This window comes from Salvelinus namaycush, chromosome 24 (genome assembly GCF_016432855.1).
Source record: "Salvelinus namaycush isolate Seneca chromosome 24, SaNama_1.0, whole genome shotgun sequence".
NCBI lineage: Eukaryota > Metazoa > Chordata > Actinopteri > Salmoniformes > Salmonidae > Salvelinus > Salvelinus namaycush.
Genome location: NC_052330.1, coordinates 24,862,887 through 24,884,476, shown reverse-complemented (window position 1 = coordinate 24,884,476; position 21,590 = coordinate 24,862,887).

Below are 21,590 nucleotides of genomic sequence, written 5' to 3'. Positions count from 1 at the left end.
TTTAAAAAAAAATACATTTGCAATAATGTCTAAAAACCTGTTTTTGCTTTGTCATTATGGGGTGTGTAGATTGATGAGGGGAAAAAAACTATTTAATACATTTTAGAATAAGGCTGTAACGTAACAATTTTTTTTAAAGTCAAGGGGTCTCAATACTTTGAGGGTACTGTACATCAGATTTCCTCTGCCACTGCATATAATTGAAAACTGATGGGCTGATTTAGCGGCACAAGAATGTAAACCCTCTTTAAATGTAGCCGAACAAATCCTGAATCCCCCAAAAATCTAAATGGTATGCACTTAATACAGTGGAGTTAGTGTCAAAACAATATACAGAACATACAAAATAATTATACATTGTTTACACCTTCCTAAAGATCAATGCATTTAAATTCACTTAAGGGATGCTTTCTATTTCTTTTTGATAAAATTGGAGGTAGGCTATTTTTTGTACATAAAAAAGAAACACATTGGCTGCATCCTTTCTTCCCTGTGGTTTTTGGGCATTCAGGGTTGTGTCACTGAGAACATTCTAGTCTCTGTAGTCAAACAGCAGAGTTTTAGTGCTATGATACCAGTGCCACAACCCCCCGGAGCTCCTGTGCGAGAGAGGGCAGCTGAAGAGACTGCCTTTCATAGTTCACTGGTTTCTAAAGAGGCTTGCGAAACCACGCAGCTAGCTTGTGGCCTTTCGCCCCCATCTACTTTAGCAAGTATATTACCCTTCACAATAGCCTCCATTGCTAGCTAAATATTCTGCATACTCATCCACAGTGAATATGACCATAGCTGAATGAGCGGCATTGAGGGCTGAAGGAGAGGTCTTGGGATAAAAACATTCAGAATTTCTTTTCAGAGCGAGAGAGAGATTGAAGTCCCATTTGGCCTTTTGCTCTAACGCCTCTCCGTACTATCTTGTTTGCACTGGCAGCCATATAAAGTCAGTTTCCCCAACGTGTTTATCTGACTGTTGGTACAGCAGTAGCATGCTCTTGGTTTTTAAAACCTTGTACGGCCTAAGCCTGGCATTGCTACTGGACTACAAGTGCAAAGACAAGAGGAGTAATATAAATAAATAAGAAGAGGGGATCAGGATTCTGTACGGGGGAGGGATTATTCCAGTCCTGCTATTTCTTCCGCTCACTAATAACCAATAAATTGAGATTGTATTAAAAACAAATAAATCAAGTAATGTAAGTAGCGTAATCCTTCTCCAAATGTTCTCCCTGTACCTACAGAGCTAGTGAGTTAACAAGACACAGGCAAAACAATACTACCAACCTTCTGTGTCACTTTCCTCTATCACAATCTCAACATAGCGCTTACACAGTATCCTCCATCCAAAATCAGTTCTCTCCATTTTGTCTTAAACAGTAAGGTTTTTGAAACAGCAAAAATAATTTGATTGTTCCAAGTCCACAACAATGCTTAAACCACATCAGGAGACCAAATTTGGGGTCTGGGAAAAATCTAAGACATTTAGATTTTTGGTTGTCGTTACCCTTTAATTCAACTGTGCACCAGCCAGAGACCGTTTGATTAGCAATATTCCTGGAGTGCTCATGTGACTGCAGATTATACAAAAAAGACCACTGGATTGATGAAAATAATCATGATATAAATTCTGCCAGGTAGGCATAGGCTACTATGTATACTGAACAAAAAAAATACAAACGCTACATGTAAAGTGTTGGTCCCATGTTTCATGAGCTGAAATAAAATATCCCAGAAATTGTCCATATGCACAAAAAGCATATATCTCGCAAATGTTGTGCAGAAATGTGTTTACATCCATGTTAGTGAGCATTTATCCTTTGCCAAGATAATCCATCCATCTGACAGGTGTGGCAAATCATGAAGCTGATTAACTTCTTATGGCTGGGGGCAGTATTGAGTAGCTTGGATGAATAAGGTGCCCAGAGTAAACTGCCTGCTACTCAGGCCCAGAAGCTAAGATATGCATATTATTAGTAGATTTGGATAGAAAACACAAACGTTTCTAAAACTGTTAAAATAATGTCTGAGTATAACAGAACTGATATGGCAGGCGAAACTCCGAGGACAAACCATCCCCCAAAAAATTCTAAATAAAAATTACAAAAAAATTCTGCCTACCACCAGCTGTCACTTTTATTATTAGGCGAAGTCCTCCCAGATTGCAGTTCCTAGGTCTTCCACTAGATGTCAGTCTTTAGAAAGTGTTTCAGGCTGGTTTTTGGAAAAATTTGCCAGAAATTGTAGTTTAGGTGGCTCCCATTTTGGCTGTAATGTTTACAAGCGCGTGAATGAGAACGCGTTCTTTGGTATTTTTCTCCGGTAAAGACTAACGATTCTCCGTCTTAAATTTGATTGTTTATTTACGTATTAGGGTACCTAAGGTTTGATTATAAACGTTGTTTGACTTGTTTGGAAAAGATCATTAGTAACGTTTGGGATGCATTTTGATGGAGGGAAACTGGGTGGATTATTGACTGAAGCGTGCCAGCTAAACTTTTTTTATGGATATAAAGGACATTATCGAACAAAAATACCATTTGTGATGTAACTGGGACCTTTTGGAGTGCCAAACAGAAGAATATCAAAAGGCATTTTTTATATCGCCATTTCTGACTTTTGTGTCACACCTGCCTGGTTGAAATGTTTTTCATGGTTTTGTATGCGGGGCGCTGTCCTCAGATAATCACATGGTGAGCTTTCGCCATAAAGCCTTTTTGAAATCTGACACAGCAGCTGGATTAACAAGAAGTTAAGCTTTATTTTGATGTATTACACTTGTGATTTTATGAAAGTTAAATATTGATAATTCTGCCCATACGAAGTTAATACCCATGATTTTGGAATGAGATGTTCGCAGAGCAGGTGTCCACATACTTTGTGTCACGTAGTGCATCTCTCATTTATAACACTGCACTAATCCATCAAATTCTCTCACAGGTAGCTTGTGTCAGACTAACAGGAGCAGGTAAGTCCAGGCACTGGACACTGTTGAGGTTCTCGTCACTAGTGTCCAACAGGGGTGGGTAAGGCCAGCTACCTCCGTCACACTTCTGGTTAGACAATTTTACAAATGATCATGCTCAAGCTCATTTACAGGTGTAGCATCCAGGAGTGGAAGGCCTCCTCGTGGTGGGTGCCATCACCATGCTGTCAGCAGTACCCACACTGACTATCTGAAGAAACCCCTGTGCCAATCAAGGCTAACCACTGGGTCACGATAAGTAACCTTCACTGCCAGGTAGGTACTGTTAAGATGTATGACTCAGTGGTCATAACGCCACCCCAGAGTTTCTCACAACTCACCTCTTCCAGGTACTGTCCCTTAACTCCATCATCAACCCCACTGACATAAATTAAACAGATATCCTTTATTTTCTGTCTGCCATTAACATCATTGCATGTCCAATCAAACATTTAACTTAATTCAATAACTGTATATTTACATACCTGATCAAGATGTAATTGCTTGTCTTTTGACTACCCTGTTCCCTTTAACATTACTCCCACCCACCTCTCTATTCCACCATAATTCTGTATTTTAGTCCGATTGCCATGTGAGTACAAAAAAAAACGGCAAAAATAAATTGACACACCTGTACCAAAAAATATAAAAGTTTAATAAATTAATCTTAAATATTGCAAGGTCTCACAAGGTGTTCATTGTTGTAAATGTATCCCTTGAACATATTTGTTAGTTCCAAATTATTCATTGTTGTATACTAGTTACTAAAATAGATACACATCTTTAGCTTTTAAAATGCCCAAAGAGCATTTAATATCATACAACAGAATCTGTATGAAGTTGTTTCTGGATTCAGGTAAAACAAAATGCATGGCATTTTCAAATGCCAGGACGGTTACTATTCATGTCATTGCTACATTGGCTGGACATACTATAAAGTCAAAGTGTACAGATATTTGGGTGTGTAGTTGATGACAAGCGGAGCTTCACTGTTCATGTGGAGAACTTGATAAGGAAGCTCAAGCTGAGAATAGGTTTTTATTACCGACATAAGGCTTGTTTTTCACTGGAGGCCAGGAAGGAGCTGGTACAATGTACATTACTGGCAGTTTTAGATTTTTGTGATGTTTTACACACACACACAACCCTGAGAGCACTTGATTCAGTATATCATGCGGTCCTCATGTTCATTACCAATCAAAAACGTCTAACACATCATTGTGATCTCTACAGCGCCGTAGCCTGGTTGTCATTGACCTTGCATAGGCTTAAAAACACTGGTATACACTGATTTATAAGGCCACACTGGGTAAAATGCTACTTTATCTGTTATTTTTTTAATCAGGTCGGTAAATAAATATAAATTACGGTCCCATTCTCATTTGCTTTGAACAGTACCAAGAAGTAGAACAGGTCATGGTAGAAATAGTTTTAGTTACTCAGCTCTGTAGTCCTGGAATTCTCTCCTGAACATTTTAAAATGTGATGATCTAGTCATGTTGGTGGAGTTTAAACACTTAATCGATGTAAATATAATAGTGTAATTGCCTTTAGAACAGCTGTTTATTAGTCATGACATTCGTGTTTAAAAAAAAAGTAATACGTAATTGTTGTACTGTATGCATTTCTATAGTTTTGTTTAATGTTGTGTTAGTGTACGTGAATTGTTTTGTCTGAAACGTTGTTCCCTCCTGCTGCTATTGGACCAGGTCTCTCTTGAAAAGTAAATGTTCTCAATGACAAAAAGCGTATAAAAAAGGTTAAAAAAAACACATTAAAAAAGATGCAGTGCCTTCGGAAAGTATTCAGACCCCTTGACTTTTTCCACTTTGTTACTTTACAGCCTTATTCTAAAATGTATTCAACAAAAAAATCCTCAGCAATCTACACAATACCCCAAAGAAAAAAACACATTTTTGCAAATCTAATAAAAACAAAAATACCTTATTTACATAAATATTCAGACCCTTTGCTATGAGACTCGATTTTAGTTATTTAACTAGGCAAGTCAGTTAAGAACAAATTCTTAGTTACAATGACGGCCTACCCTTGCCAAACCCTAATGATGCTGGGCCAATTGTGCGTCGCCCTATAGGACTCCCAAACACGGCCGGTTGTGAAACAGCCTGGAATCGAACCAGGGTCTGTACTGATGCCTCTAGCACTGAGGTGCAGTGCCATAGACAGCTGTGCCATTCAGCATCCTGTTTCCATTGATAATCCTTGAGATGTTTCTACAACTTGATTGGACATGATTTGGAAAGGCACACACACCTGTCTAAATAAGGTCCCATAGTTGACAGTGCATGTCAGACAAAAAAAAACAAGCGATGAGGTTGAAGGAATTGTCCGTAGAGCTCCTAGACAGGATTGTGTCGAAGACAAAAAAAAACAAGCGATGAGGTTGAAGGAATTGTCCGTAGAGCTCCTAGACAGGATTGTGTCGAAGGCACAAATCTGGGGAAGGTTACAAAAAAGATTCTGCAGGGCCATACTGAGCAATCGGGGAAGGGCTTTGGTCAGGAAGGTGACCAAGAATCCGAAGGTCACTGACAGAGCTCTAGAGTTTCTGTGGAAATGGGAGAAACTTCCAGAAGGACAACCATCTCTGCAGCACTCCACCAATCAGGCCTTTATGGTAGAGTGGCCAGACAGAAGCCACCTCTCAGTAAAAAGGCACATGACAGCCCGCTTGAAGTTTGCCAAAAGGCACCAACAGAGTCTCAGACCATGAGAAACAAGATTCTCTGGTCTGATGAAACCAAGATTGAACTCTTTGGCCAGAATGCCAAGCGACAAGTCTGGAGGAAACCTGGCACCATCCCTATGGTGAAGTATGGTGGTGGTGGCAGCATGTTGTGGGGATGTTTTTTTAGTGGCAGGGACTGGGAGACTAGTCAGGATCGAGGCAAAGATGAACAGAGCAAAGTACAGAGAGATCCTTGATGAAAACATGCTCAGGACCTCTGACTGGAGCGAAGGTTCACCTTCCAATAGGACAACGACCCTAAGCACACAGCCAAGACAACGCAGGACTGGCTTCAGGACAAGTCTCTGAATGTCCTTGAGTGGCCCAGCCAGAGCCCGGACTTGAACCTGAGCGAACATCTCTGGAGAGACCTGAAAATAGCTGTGCAGCAACACTCCCCATCCAACCTGACAGAGCTGGAGAGGATCTACAGAGAAGAATGGGAGAAACTCCCCAAATACAGGTGTGCCAAGCTTGTAGCATCATACCCAAGAAGACTCGAGGCTGTAATCACAGCCAAAGGTGCTTCAACAAAGTACTGAGTAAAGGGTCTCAATGCTTATGCAAATGTGATATTTCAGTTTATTTGTAATACAATTGCAAAAATGTCCAAAAACTGTTTTTCCTTTGTCATTATGGGGTATTGTTTATAGATTGATGAGGGGGAAAAAAGCGATTTAATAAATTTAGGATAAGGCTAACGTAACAAAATCTGGAAAAAGTCAAGGGGTCTGAATACTTTCCGAAGGAACAGTTAAGAGAACAATACTTGTGCCCCGCCCATTCCATGCCAGCCAGACAAGCCATTGTATGAATCATATCTATTTGCATATGAATGGAGTGGAAATGAGCTGACTTTGTGATCTGTAAGGTATGTAACGTGTCAAGCAGATTACACATTTTCTTTGCTTTTTCTTAAACTAGCAACGTTTAAGACATGGATTTCATGTTGTTGAAACGTTAACAAGGTACCCAAAAGTAGTTTGAAGTAATGTTGTCATCTTATTAGCTTAACAAAACTTGTTTAAAAAGCTAAATTGTTGCAGAAATCAGATTTGTTTGCATAGCAGGGATGAAAATACTGTCATTTAGGTCATCACACGTTGATATAGCAACGGACGCTAATAGTTTATCGAATTCCATTGTGACACTTTTTGGCAGGGACACACCATTTGTCATGACAGGCCCGACAACTGCAATTGCATTAGCATAACAAACTGCAAAAACTGCACATGAATTGCCTGCCTGCGTTTCATCCGAGGTCCTACAGAAGTTCAACCAGCCCAGCTCTGTCAGAGACCAAAAGCTAACCAACACAGAGCCAAGACGAGCCTCTGTCTCAGAGATCATATAGTAGATTTAAACTAGACGTTCCCAACACACTTTAATAATTCCCTGATGGTGATGCATGTTTATCACTGCAGAGAGGCAAAGACACACTTCATGACGCACTTACTGTATTAACCGGAGAAGATTCAAATACCAACATATACCCACACACACGCATGTACACACACACCCTTACTTTTCTGCCACCACAGCCCTATCCCTTCATAAAGGCTAGTTATTGTAAATATGCAGTGCCAATCCTGCCCCTATATTAAACTGAGGTGAGAAGCCCCAGTTAAATGAGCACAGCTCTGAGACAAATGCATTGTCTCACCTCATCAACTACAGATCCCCCTGCCTCTTCTGAGATGACTGCTATAAAAGCCCTTAATCCCAGGCTTGATTCACATTACATGCTAGCTTTACCAATGTAATGTTGGCCATGGGAGTGTCCCACTCTACCGTATCCTACCTTAACACCCCACCGTATCGTATCTTAATAAACACCTGAGAAGTGGGCTTTTAGTCATTGAGAACAATTGCCTTTTACAATACTGACCTGGTTATGTCCACCTCAGAATGTATAGTAGACTAGCGACACACTATAATGTTGCTAATATAGTGCATTTGTGTTTGATGAACAGCTAGGTCTGTTTCCTAGTAGATAGTGAGTTGCTGAGTAAGAAATAAAATACTGATGCTTGTTTTTCAACACACATGCAGTTTTCAGTACTGGTGTGTTACTGCTATAGTACATGGGTTATAATAAGGTTTAGTTGCAGGTGTCAGTATGTTAATGTATACCACATTAACAGCCAACTAGTGTACTTTATTTTTCAGTCAGTTTCATAAACAATGGTTGTCCAAAATGCTGCTTGGCATCTTAAGAGTTATTTCGTAACATGCGTTCAATGGTCCATGCACATTTGGGCTAATGAATTAGGCTACTGCTGGCAGTGTGCTGTGAGGAGATTGTGCAGGGATTACTTCTGTGACGCATCAATATCCTTCTCTAATATGTACAGGGATAGACTAATATACACCGACTGTATAATGTAAATGAGGATTCACAGCATTGTTTAGCCTACATAGTGGACGAGCCTGGTGATGTGTATTGTATCTATTCAATACCTCAGACAGTATTGTAATACATGGCCTTGTGACATAGCAAACATAATGCTGCTAGTGACAGCAACTAAGAGAAGAGCCTGACCTCAAAGACTAGACGTAACATAGTACATGTAAATCTGACATTCAAATTCGTATGTTAAGTTTGTTATGGTTAAATTAGACAGAAGGTTACTTAAGCCAAAAACATAAAGGAGGTTGTTTAGTTGGAGGATGCAAATCAAAGGTTATTTGTTCACATCACATCAGTCAACTTTAGCATTTTAGTTAATTAGCAACTACTGATTTTTAGCTACTTTACAACTACTTAACTACCATGTTGGCTAACCCTTCCCCTAAACCAAATCTTAACCCCAAACCAAGGTAATGCTAGCTAACATTTGCCATACCAAATTGCAATTTATCATATGAAATGGATGATGGACACCTGCAAATTAACACATACCATATCATAGTAAATGGGAAACAGATGTACTTTTACTATGCCAGGTCTACCCCCAGGTTGAACAGAAGAGGATGTGCACAAGAACGTGGGGGGGGGGGGAAATCACCCCATGCTTTTTATTGGGGAAATGGAAGGAGAGCCTGTGACCTGACTTCTGCTTTTGGACGTTAACAAGGCCGCACTCCATCTTAACTCCTCCTCCACATTTACTGGATTGGTTGAACAACGTAGAAGAGAACCTCCCTGGACATTTGTTATTAATATATCATCAGGACCTGAAAGAAAGAACCGCGCTGCTCAGGCGCATCTTTTACGCCTACTAATTTACGTTACGCAAGAATAAACCATAAAGAGAACAATACTCGTGCCTCGTCCATTCTCAGAACCAGAATCTAGGGTTCAGAACCTTCTCTACCACTTCAACATGGACCTAGCTTGGGCTTTCTATTATTCCGACAATACCTAGGAGTTAAATTGTTTTTTTATTCACATCCAGCCCATGCCACAGCCAACAACAATGTCACACTGACCCCAGTTATAAGCCCTAGCAGGAAGTTCTCTAGCAGAGGGTCATAGCTAGAAGGGATCGCACAACATGAGAGCCGCAGCGCTCCTTTGCTTAGATTATTTAGCTCAGCAAGGGGTGGCACAGATTAACCTTCACACACGTTCAGGCAAAGCACGGGACATTCTCATAATGAGACAGGTCCTGCAAAGCGTAGCCTAAACTCAGCCTGACACGGACCACATAAAAAATGCATAAAGTAGGCCTATAGTCTTTCGTGCGCTGACACGCAGTTTATCCTTACCTCCCTAGTCGCAGTTGAGCTTCAGCACCGGCGTTCGTCCTTGTTTCAATGCCTATACGACGCTTATCTTTGAATGATGTTTTAATCCAACAAAGACTGTTGCATTTTACGGCTAAATGTATTTTGTTGCCTCTTGCTTTAGCCCTTCTGTTGCCTGTCAGGTGTCCGCTGTTTGCGGGCTACTGTCTCTCCGTTGACAATTGTGAGCGGAGTGGTCGGGAGTTTTGGCAGATGCCACAGAACGCGTCTTTATCCGATCCCTGCTCAGCGTCGGTTGGTTAGATTCGAGCGAATGCCTGGTGGGACAGACACACCGTGTGGCTACTTTACTCCCCGATACCGCTCCTCCCCTTTTGCTTTGGCTTTCTACAGAGCCCTACAGCGCCTCTCACTTGTCTTCGTATAGAACTACATAAACTTACATATTGGAAAGACTGCATCTTGGTAGCTTTATTTGCTGCGGTGTTCACTAAAAAGCAGAAACATTCGTTGCGGAGAGCTGTGGAGTCGACCATCAGCCCAAAGCCCACCTGAGGTCAGGTGTCCAAACTGCGGGAAAAATGTCATCTTTCCTAATCATGTGTACACGGTAGATTACTTTGTGTCAATTAAATGGACCTTCTCCCAACATTTGAACATAATCCTACTAAGAATAATACATTTCAATAATTCATTTCTAAATTAATACAAATACAAGAGGCCTAGGTTATAACATTCCTCTCCAATTTGATTTGGTAAAATTAAGAAAGCCCCTCTAGCCGCAATCAATAATGGAAGGAAATAACAGTCTGTCACAATAACGAAAACATAGCCCTGTAATACATTTCAGAATCATTTTTATATTTCTAGTTTTCCAGCTCTAGACCAGCAATATATGTATATGTATGCGCCAGAAATATATGGATATGTATGCGCAGTGGCGTGTGTCGGGGTCGCCGCAGGGCCCCAGTTGCGCTACACTGCATTCCGTTGGGCTTCAACTGACCTGAACGTGTTTCTACAGCTGACCCACAACAGTGTCCAGAGGCCTCAGCAGGTAGCTACTACAGCATGCATAAAAGTTTTTTTGTGTCGACTCAGGCACAAAAAGAGTGCTACATTTCTCAAGCTTCTGCTAGAGCTGCAAACACAGTATATTTCTGAAAACATTACAATAATTTGTTATAGATGTTATCACATTTTTTAAATGATTTAGATGATTTGTAGTATATTTTTTTATGTCACCTTTTATTCATTTTGAAAATACCATGGTGTAAATTATATTTTTGGAAGTGCAATCTCTTTCAAAAATAATATTAATGAAACATCAATATTACAATTTGTGAGTGCTCTGTGCACACTAGAATAAAGCACGAGGAACATTTTTCTTTATAGTAAAAATGTTGGCCTGTGGCAATTATTTTCAAGTCATAATCTAATTTTACGATTTAGTACTAAAGTACATTTAATTGACAGTAGAATAAAACGGATATACTGAAATTAAGTAGGCCTATCAATTGTTAATAGCCAAAAAGAGAATACACTCAGAAATACTGTAACCAGATAAAACTGCTGACCCTGTGCACCCTATGAAGTGAACAGAATCTCAAGGCGATAAACAGAAGTAATTGGGCCCAGGGGGGAGGGAAGGGAAGTAACCCACCACCTCATCTATAAGTGTAGCCATCTTTGTCTAAACCTCTTGTTGCTGATCCATTACCGCCTCAATATATCCTCAGGGGTAGTATATTTCAAATGGCTAAGACAAAGGAGCACGTGTCCTAAACAACCTACCTTGATAAATAAAGGGGGGGAAAAACACACAAACGAAGACCCCTCCCCCCCAAAAATGTGTATATAAAAAAACAAATGAACAATATAAAAAGGAACATTGGTTTGGATGGACTACTGAGTAAATATAATGTGTTTATCTTCTCAACAAACCACCTGATTGTCTTTGATTAATCTGACACCCCCCATCCACACACACAAAACAGAAAACCACTTTTTTCTCAACAGCTTCAGTACGAATCCTAACTTCAATACATGACTGAGTGAACATTTGACTGAAGCAGAAGTAATTTCACACCTTTATGTGTGGCCAACTGTGAGGTGCAAGAAAGCAACAGCTTCTGCATTTGTGTGTAGACTGCTGCTGATAGAACATGATGTCGGTCCCTGATAGTGGAGCTCACCAAGAGGAGCAATTGAATGGCTCCAGCATTCATTACATAGAAATAGAATCCATACCGCTAATAGGCTGATGGAACAAAGGTCAGGATAAAGGAAATCTGTGGCATAGTAGTGGTCTTGAATAAAGGTCTCTGCTATATAAAAGAAAGCATTCCAATACTGTGGTAGGTTTACCGTCGAATCGCCATTGTGATCATTTGGAGCCGCAAACAACTATATGAAAGGTACTTGTAAGTTTAAGAACTTGGTTAGTGTCTCTTATGCCATTCTATTCAATAGGTGAAAACAATTGAACTGAAGATGTTTTGTAAAGATGACATAGAATTGTGTAGAGGATTGTAATATTCGTAGCCCTATTTCTGCGTTAGTAACATTAGAGGTATACGGGCAACTGTACAGTTTTACCAGATCTTGTATCCCACCAACATAACCCAAAATGACAAGCATTGACATTATTAACAGTCAACACACTGCTCTGTAGTCAGTTACGTTAAGCTGCAGAATTAGAGTAAAGAATAGAACAGAGTGAATTGTGATAATAAAATGAACCCTTTTAGAAGGAAATTATCCAGAGACTCAGAGAGAGACAGATAGAGAGAGAGACTCAGATAGAGTCAAAAAAAAAAAAAGAAATAAGATAATTACTTGACACATTGGAAAGAATTAACAAAAAAACAGAGCAAACTAGAATGCTATTTGGCCCTAAACAGAGAGTACACAGTGGCAGAATACCTGATCACTGTGACTGACCCAAACTTAAGGAAAGCTTTGACTATGTACAGACTCAGTGAGCATAGCCTTGCTATTGAGAAAGGCCGCCGTAGGCAGACATGGCTCTCAAGAGAAGACAGGCTATGTGCACACTGCCCACAAAATGAGGTGGAAACTGAGCTGCACTTCCTAACCTCCTGCCCAATGTATGACCATATTAGAGAGACATATTTCCCTCAGATTACACAGATCCACAAAGAATTTGAAAACAAATCCAATTTTGATAAACTCCCATATCTACTGGGAGAAATTCCACAGTGTGCCATCACAGCAGCAAGATTTGTGACCTGTTGCCACAAGAAAAGGGCAACCAGTGAAGAACAAACACCATTGTAAATACAACCCATATTTATGCTTATTTATTTTAACTTGTGTGCTTTAACCATTTGTACATTGTTACAACACTGTATATATATAATATAACATTTGTAATGTCTTTATTGTTTTGAAACTTCTGTATGTGTAATGTTTACTGTTAATTTGTATTGTTTATTTCACTTTTGTATAATATCTACCTCACTTGCTTTGGCAATGTTAACACATGTTTCCCATGCCAATAAAGCCCCTTGAATTGAATAGAGAGAGAGACTCAGATAGAGAGAGAGACTCAGATAGAGAGAGAGACTCAGAGAGGGAGAGACTCAGAGAGGGAGAGACTCAGAGAGGGAGAGAGACTCAGAGAGAGAGAGAAACTTAGAGAGAGACAGAGATTCAGAGAGAGAGACTCAGAAAGAGACTCAGAAAGAGAGAGAGACTCAGAGAGTGAGAGAGAGACTCAGAAAGATAGAGAGAGAGACTCAGAGAGCAAGAGAGACTCAGAGAGAGCGACTCAGAGAGAGACAGAGAGGGGGCGACTCAGAGAGAGAGAGAGGGGGCAAGAGAGAGAGAGAGAGAGAGAGAGAGAGAGAGAGAGAGAGAGAGAGAGAGAGAGAGAGAGAGAGAGAGAGAGAGAGAGAGAGAGAGAGAGAGAGAGAGAGAGAGAGAGAGAGAGAGAGAGAGAGAGAGAGAGAGAGAGAGGGGCGACTCAGAGAGAGAGAGGGGGCGACTCAGAGAGAGAGAGCGGGCGACTCAGAGAGAGAGAGCGGGCGACTCAGAGAGAGAGAGCGGGCGACTCAGAGAGAGAGAGCGGGCGACTCAGAGAGAGAGAGAGGGGGGCGACTCAGAGAGAGAGAGAGAAAGAGAGGGGGTGACTCAGAGAGAGAGAGAGAGAGAGAGGGGGAGACTCAGAGAGAGAGAGAGAGGGGGCGACTCAGAGAGAGAGGGGGGGGCGACTCAGAGAGAGAGGGGGGGGCGACTCAGAGAGAGGGGGGCGACTCAGAGAGAGGGGGGCGACTCAGAGAGGGGGGGGGCGACTCAGAGAGAGGGGGGGGCGACTCAGAGAGAGGGGGGGGCGACTCAGAGAGAGGGGGGGGGCGACTCAGAGAGAGAGAGAGAGAGAGAGAGGGCGAGAGACTCAGAGAGAAAGAGACCCAGAAAGAGAGAGAGTGACTCAGAGAGAGAGAGAGAGACTCAGACCATCTCTATGGCAATGGAAGCTAGGAAGGGAAAAAACTAAAAGGGCCAAGTTTTTGGATATCCAAAAGCCCTTTTAAAAAGGGGAAGACTTGAACTTGGCAAACATTCATTTACAATGACATTTACTTACCCCTTAGGATGATGGAAATATTTCCTGCCTGTGTCCTTCTTGTTGGAAACGGTTTCTCATGCAAAAATATTCCTAATTTCAAACCCCAGGGCCCTTTGAATTTTTTGTGACCCAATAGTGCCATTACACACAGGTGGCTAGTGCTGCACAGGCCTGTTTTAATAGACTTAATTTCTCATACAGCTGTGACATTGAAATATTTTTTCAGATGAGTAAAAATGTTAAATGAATATTCAGTTAATATATTCATAGGAGACATTCCATTCATTGAATATTCATCCCACCAATCTTCCTTCTGGAATCTGAGGACACACAAGCGAGCACACACATACACCCCAAACCAATTATCGGGGGGGTGAATTCCCCAATGAGGTGAACACTAACTCACACCCATAATGAAGCCACAGGTGTCTCAACCTCTCGGCCAATTAGCAGCTCTAATTGAGTAATTTCTGCAGTGTGAGTTGTCAACTGGCTTTAGTTTACTTACTTCAGCCAGGAACTAAACCACCTGTTCACCCCAAATATCTCACCTCCAGAGTCAGATGAATTGGTTCGGTCCAGACTATGATTGGCTGAGGCACATGATTTTGTGGCTGGTTGGAGAAAACACCTCACTCAGCTCTCTCCAGGGCCAGGAAAGGGCCTAGGTGTTCGGAGAGTGTGGAAAAAACTATCCAATATCTAGCTAGGTGTTTGGAGGGGAAAAACATCCAAGATTAACACAGGACTTGTACTCAGGTGTTATGTTGCAAAAGCTGTTTTCTGTGTCTGAGAATACCCCAGAGTGAATAGGGCCGAGCAAAATAAGTCTTTAGTGACATGCCATGTAGTAACAACTTTCCTTTTATGCCATTAGCTTTGGAGGATAATGGATGTGAAAAATAGCTGTTAAGAGCTTTCTGGAACGCATGGTACTGCTCTGTCCAGAAGTGCCATATAAGAACGTGTTTTATCCGGTATGAGTGCTTCATATCCCAGAAAACCTACACAAAGCAACAAATTACATGAAGTGTACGTCATTACTCCTGTTAGGAGGAAGTAAAACTGTACTGAAGCCCATTCAGAACAACAATAACTTGTCAGACAAATAGGGAGTTATTAGCTATGTAATAAATAGAGAGTTCTCATCTTTATTATTCGTAGCCGTTTATTTACCACAACAAAACAAAGCTGGCACTAAGACCGCTCTCAACCAACTCTATAAGGCCGTAAGCAAAGAAGAAAATGCTCACCCAGAAGCGGCACTCCTAGTGGCCTGGGACTTTAATGCAGGCAAACTTAAATCAGTTTTACCAAATTTTTATTAGCATGTCACATGTGCAACCAGGGGAAAAATAATCCTAGACCACCTTTACTCCACACACAGAGATGCATACAAAGCTCTCCCCTGCCCTCCATTTGGCAAATCTGACCATAATTATATCCTCCTGATTCCTGCTTACAAGCAAAAACTACAGCAAGAAGTATCAGTGACTATCGCTCAGTACGGAAGTGGTCAGATGACGTGGATGCTACACTACAGGACTGTTTTTCTAGCACAGATTGGAATATGTTCTGGGATTCATCCAATGGCATTGAGGAATACACCACCTCAGTCATCAGCTTCATCAATAATTGCATCGATGACGTCATCCCCACAGTGACTGTACTTACATATCCCACCAGAAGCCATGGATTACAGGCAACATCCACATCGAGCTAAAGGCTAGAGCTGCCGCTTTCAAGGAGCGGGAAACTAATCTGGACGCTTATAAGAAATCCCGCTATGCCCTCAGACGAACCGTCAAACAAGCAAAGCGTCAATAGAGGATTCAAATTGAATCCTACTACACTAAATGCCTTTTATGCTCGCTTCGAGGCAAGCAACACTGAAGCATGCACGAGAGCACCAGCTGTTCTGGATGACTGTGTGATAACGCTCTCGGTAGCCGATGTGAACAAAACCTTTAAACAGGTCAACATTCACAAAGCCGCTGGGCCAGACGAATTACCAGGACGGGTACTCAAAACATGCGCGGACCAACTGTCAAGTGTCTTCACTGACATTTTCAACCTCTCCCTGACCGAGTCTGTAATACCTACATGTTTCAAGCAGACCACCATAGTCCCTGTGCCCAAGAAAGCGAAGGTAACCTGCCTAAATGATTATCGCCCCGTGGCACTCACGTCGGTAGCCATGAAGTGCTTTGAAAGGCTGGTCATGGCTCACATCAACAGTATCCTCCCTGACACCCTAGACCCACTCCAATTCGTATATCGCCCCAACAGATGACGCAATGTCAATCGCACTCCACACCGCCCTTTCTCAACTGGACAAAAGGAACACCTATGTGAGAGTGCTGTTCATTGACTACAGCTCAGCGTTCAAAACCATAGTGCCCACGAAGCTCATCACTAAGCTAAGGACTCTGGGACTAAACATCTCCCTCTGCAACTGGATCCTGGACTTCCTGACGGGCCACCCCCAGGTGGTAAGGGTAGGCAACAACACGTCTGCCATGCTGATCCTTAACACTGGGGCCCCTCAGGGGTGTGTACTTAGTCCCCTCCTGTATTTCCTGTTCACCCACGACTGCGTGGCCAAACACAACTCCAACACCATCATTAAGTTTGCTAACGACACAACATTGGTAGGCCTGATCACTGACAACGATGAGACGGCCAATAGGGAGGAGGTCAGAGAACTGGCAGTGTGGTGCCAGGACAACAACCTCTCCCTCAATGTGAGCAAGACAAATGGGCTGATCGTGGACAACAGGAAAAGGCGGGCCGAACAGGCCCCCATTAACATCGACGGGGCTGTAGTGGAGCGGGTCGAGAATTTCAAGTTCCTTGGTGTCCACATCACCAACGAACTATCATAGTCCAAACATACCAAGACAGTTGTGAAGAGGGCACGACAGAACCTTTTCCCCCTCAGAAGACTGAAAAGATTTGGCATGGGTCCCTAGATTCTCAAAAGGTTCTACAGCTGCACCATCGAGAGCATCCTGACCGGTTGCATCACCGCCTGGTATGGCAACTGCTCGGCATCTGACCGTAAGGCGCTACAGACCGTAAGGCGCTACAGACCGTAGTGCGAATGGCCTAGTACATCACTGGGGCCAAGTTTCCTGCCATCCAGGACCTATTTAATAGGCGGTGTCAGAGGGAAGCCCATAAAATTGTCAGAGACTCCAGTCACACAAGTTATAGACTGTTTTCTCTGCTACCGCACGGAAAGCGGTACCGGAGCGCCAAGTCTATGACCAAAAGACTCCTCAACAGCTGCTACCCCCAAGCAATTAGACTTCTACCTCCCCTCCCTTTTGTACACTGCTGCTACTCGCTGTTTGTTTGTTACCTATGCATAGTCACTTCGCCCCCACCTACATGTACAGATTACCTCAACTAGCCTGTACCCCCACACACTGACTCGGTACTGGTACCCCCTGTATATAGCCTCCTTATTGTTATTGTTATTCTTATTGTGTTACTTTTTATTATTACTTTTTATTTTAGCCTACTTGGTAAATATTTTCTTCTTCTTGAACTGCACTGTTGGTAAAGGGCTTGTAAGTAAGCATTTCACGGTAAAGTCTACACTTGTTGTATTCGGCGCATGCGGCAAATAAAGTTTGATTTGAATATGAGAAACAAGCCTTAAATAACAGTATCTCTCCAGATTGAACATCTACACTCTCTCTTAAAGGGGAAATCTGCAGTTGCTACATACACTTTTGTCATAAATTCAATATCATAATGAATTAATGATACTGTATGTACCCATTGATTCTTGAAGAACACAATTTATGAGCTTAGTTCAGCTGTCATAGCCCATCAGAACCCAAAATATAAGCTTGTTTTATTACAATGTTTGTAAACAAAGGAAATGTAAACAAACACTTTATAGCCTCAAAACATGGTTAAAACTATCATTTTAATATCATGGATGGTCAGATCTTGTCTATGGATTTGAGAGTGGTTTAATTTCTCCAGCCCCATCCCTCAGCTTTTTACCGAAACAGTTGTGGTGAGAACGCTTTGGTATTGTTTCAGAGAGCCATGGTATACTTATAACATATTTACTGCAGGTGGTTCAGCCATCAGCCGTGACCAACAATCAACACATGATGCAATACGCTTCCTACATCCCTCCAAAGTGGCAAATTACAAACAACATGGCCACCAACCAACTACAGCCACAGTCCACTCAGTCATCACTACATGGAATCCTGTGGCACTAGCCTATCATCAGCTAACACACATTAGAGGAAGACAACAAGAAAAACAAGCCAATAGTGCACCACCCTCTACAATTGCTCAAAACCGATTTCAAAACACCTAGTACTGAGGCAACCTGTAACCTTCTCTGTCTCTCTCTCTCCTGTTCCACCCTACCTTGCCCACGCACTGTAACATATAAAGCCTCTAATGTTTGATCAATGCTTCAAATGACTCCGGATTGCTGCAATTAGAAAATAAGTCCTCAGAAAGCTATTTTAGGGCCTCCGCTATCACAGGGAAAGGCAACAGAGAGGATAATTGTGTATTGACAAAAGGGTGCAAAAAAAAAGGGGAGAGACGGAACACAAGACCTACCTCTCTCCAATTGACTTTGTCATCTTGAGGCTCTGATTACACTGTGTACTGACTAGATAATTGGCCAATCCCTAACACAAATAATGCTCATATTCTTTGGTGAAACATCAAACACAGACACCCGCATTGCATAACATAATGAAAAATCTATTTTCATGTTTCTCCTTTTGTAAGTGGTTTGTGTTAGTTCAGTAATAAGAACAAGTTCGGGTGAATGGATGCAGTTGTTGAACACTGTCATGTTGTGGTTCAGTGGTTTATTATCCAGTTTGATGTGTGGTTATAATATATATATATATATATACAGTACCAGTCAAAAGTTTGGACACACCTACTCATTCTAGATTTTTCTTTGTTTTTACTATTTTCTACATTGTAGAATAATAGTGAAGACATCAAAACTATGAAATACCACATATGGATTCATGTTGTAACCAAAAAAGTGTTAAACAAATCTAAATATTTTAGATTTAAGATTCTTCAAAGGAGCCACCCTTTGCCGTGATGACAGCTTTGCACACTCTTGCATTTTCTCAGCCAGCTTCTTCTGGAATGCTTTTCCAACAGTCTTGAAGGAGTTCCCACATATGCTAAGCACTCGTTGGCTGCTTTTCCTTCACTCTGCGGTCCAACTCATCCCAAACCATCTCAATTGGGTTGAGGTCGGGTGATTGTGGAAGCCAGGTCATCTGATGCAGCACTCCATCACTTTCCTTCTTGGTCAAATAGCGCTTACACAGCCTGGAGGTGTGTTGGGTCATTGTCCTGTTGAAAAACAAATGATAGTCCCACCAATCGCAAACCAGATGGGATGGTGTATCGCTGCAGAATGCTGTGGTGGCCATGCTGGTTAAGTGTGCCTTGAATTATAAATAAATCACTGACAGTGTCACCAGCAAAGCACCACCACACCCCCACACCTCCTCCTCCATGCTTCACGGTGGGAACCACACAGATCATCCGTTCACCTGGAGATCATCCGTTCACCTACTCTGTGTCTCACAAAGACACAGCAGTTGGAACCAAAAATCTCATATTTGGACCAAAGAACAGATTTTCCACGGGTCCATTGTCCATTGCTAGTGTTTCTTGGCCCAAGCAAGTCTCTTCTTATTATTGGTGTCCTTTAGTAGTGGATTATTGGCAGCAATTCGACCATGAAGGCCTGATTCACGCAGTCTCTTCTGAACAGTTGATGTTGAGATGTGTGTGTTACTTGAACTCTGAAGCATTTATTTGGGCTGCAATTTCTGAGGCTGGTAACTCTGATGAACTTATCCTCTGCAGCAGAGGTAACTCTGGATCTTCCTTTCCTGTGGCTGTTCTCATGAGAGCCAGTTTCATCGTAGCGCTTGATGGTTTTTGCGACTGCACTTTCCGGATTGACTGACCTTCATGTCTTAAAGTAATGAAGGACTGTCGTTTCTCTTTGCCTATTTGAGCTGTTCTTGCCATAATATGGACTTGGTATTTTACCAAATAGGGCTAACTTCTGTATACCACCCCTACCACGTCACAATACAAACTCATTAACTTTTTATGGCTGCAGGGGCAGTATTGAGTAACCAGATAAAAGGTGCCCATTTCAAACGGCCTCAACTCAATTCTTGCTCGTACAATATGCATATTATTATTACTATTGGATAGAAAACACTCTCTAGTTTCTAAAACCGTTTGAATTATATCTGTGAGTCAAACAGAACTCATTTGGCACAAATTTCCTGACCAGGATGTGGATAGTCTGAAATCGATGCTCTGTTCTACTTCCTGCCTATACTTGGGCATGATACGTAAGAGTATACGTGCACTTCGTAGACCTTCCCCTGGATGTCAAGAGGCTGTGAGAGAAGAAATTTCGTGTTTATCTTGGTCTGAATTGGAATACAAGCTCTTTGTATGACGTGTCCCTCATTTCCGGTACTCTTGGGAGCGCGAGGTGGACAGTGGGATTGCCTTCTGTTTAGCTGCCGTTATGGACGACTACTATCTCCGGCTCTGATTTTATTTGATACATGTGACCATATCATCGTAAAGTATGTTTTTTCAATATAGATTAATCAGATTATTGAAATTTTTTCGGGAGTTTTGCCGTGTTCCGTTCTCTGACTTTGTTGACGATGGAGAGATCCGTGCCACTTGGCTAGTGCGCGTGCTAAATGAAGAGGGAAAGTTGCCGTTCTAAATCCAAACAACGACTGTTCTGGACAAAGGACCCCTTGTCCAACATTCTGATGGAAGATCAGCAAAAGTAAGAAACATTTTATGATGCTATTTCATATATCTGTCGTAGATGTGAACTAGTCGTCGGCGCCCAAGTGTTTCTGGCTATTGTGCTAAGCTAATATAACGCTACATTTTGTTTTCGCTGTAAAACACTTAATAAATCGGAAATATTGGCTGGAATCACAAGATGCCTGTCTTTCATTTGCTGTACACTATGTATTTTTCAGAAATGTTTTATGATGAGTAATTAGGTATTTGACGTTGGTGTCTGTAAGTTTTATGGCTGCTTTCGGTGCAATTTCTGATTGTAGCTGCAATGTAAACTATGATTTATACCTGAAATATGCACATTTTTCTAACAAAACATATGCTATACAATAAATATGTTATCAGACTGTCATCTGATGAAGTTGTTTCTTGGTTAGTGGCTATTTATATCTTTATTTGGTCGAATTTGTGATAGCTACTGATGGAGTAAAAAACTGGTGGAGTAAAAAAAGTGGTGTCTTTTGCTAACGTGGTTAGCTAATAGATTTACATATTGTGTCTTCCCTGTAAAACATTTTAAAAATCGGACATGTTGGCTGGATTCACAAGATGTGTACCTTTCATATGCTGTATTGGACTTGTTAATGTGTGAAAGTTAAATATTAAAAAAATATATATTTTGAATTTCGCGCCCTGCACTTGAGCTGGCTGTTGTCATAAGTGTACCGACGTCGGGCTTGCAGCCATAAGAAGTTTTAAGAAGGAAAGAAATTCCACAAATGAACTTT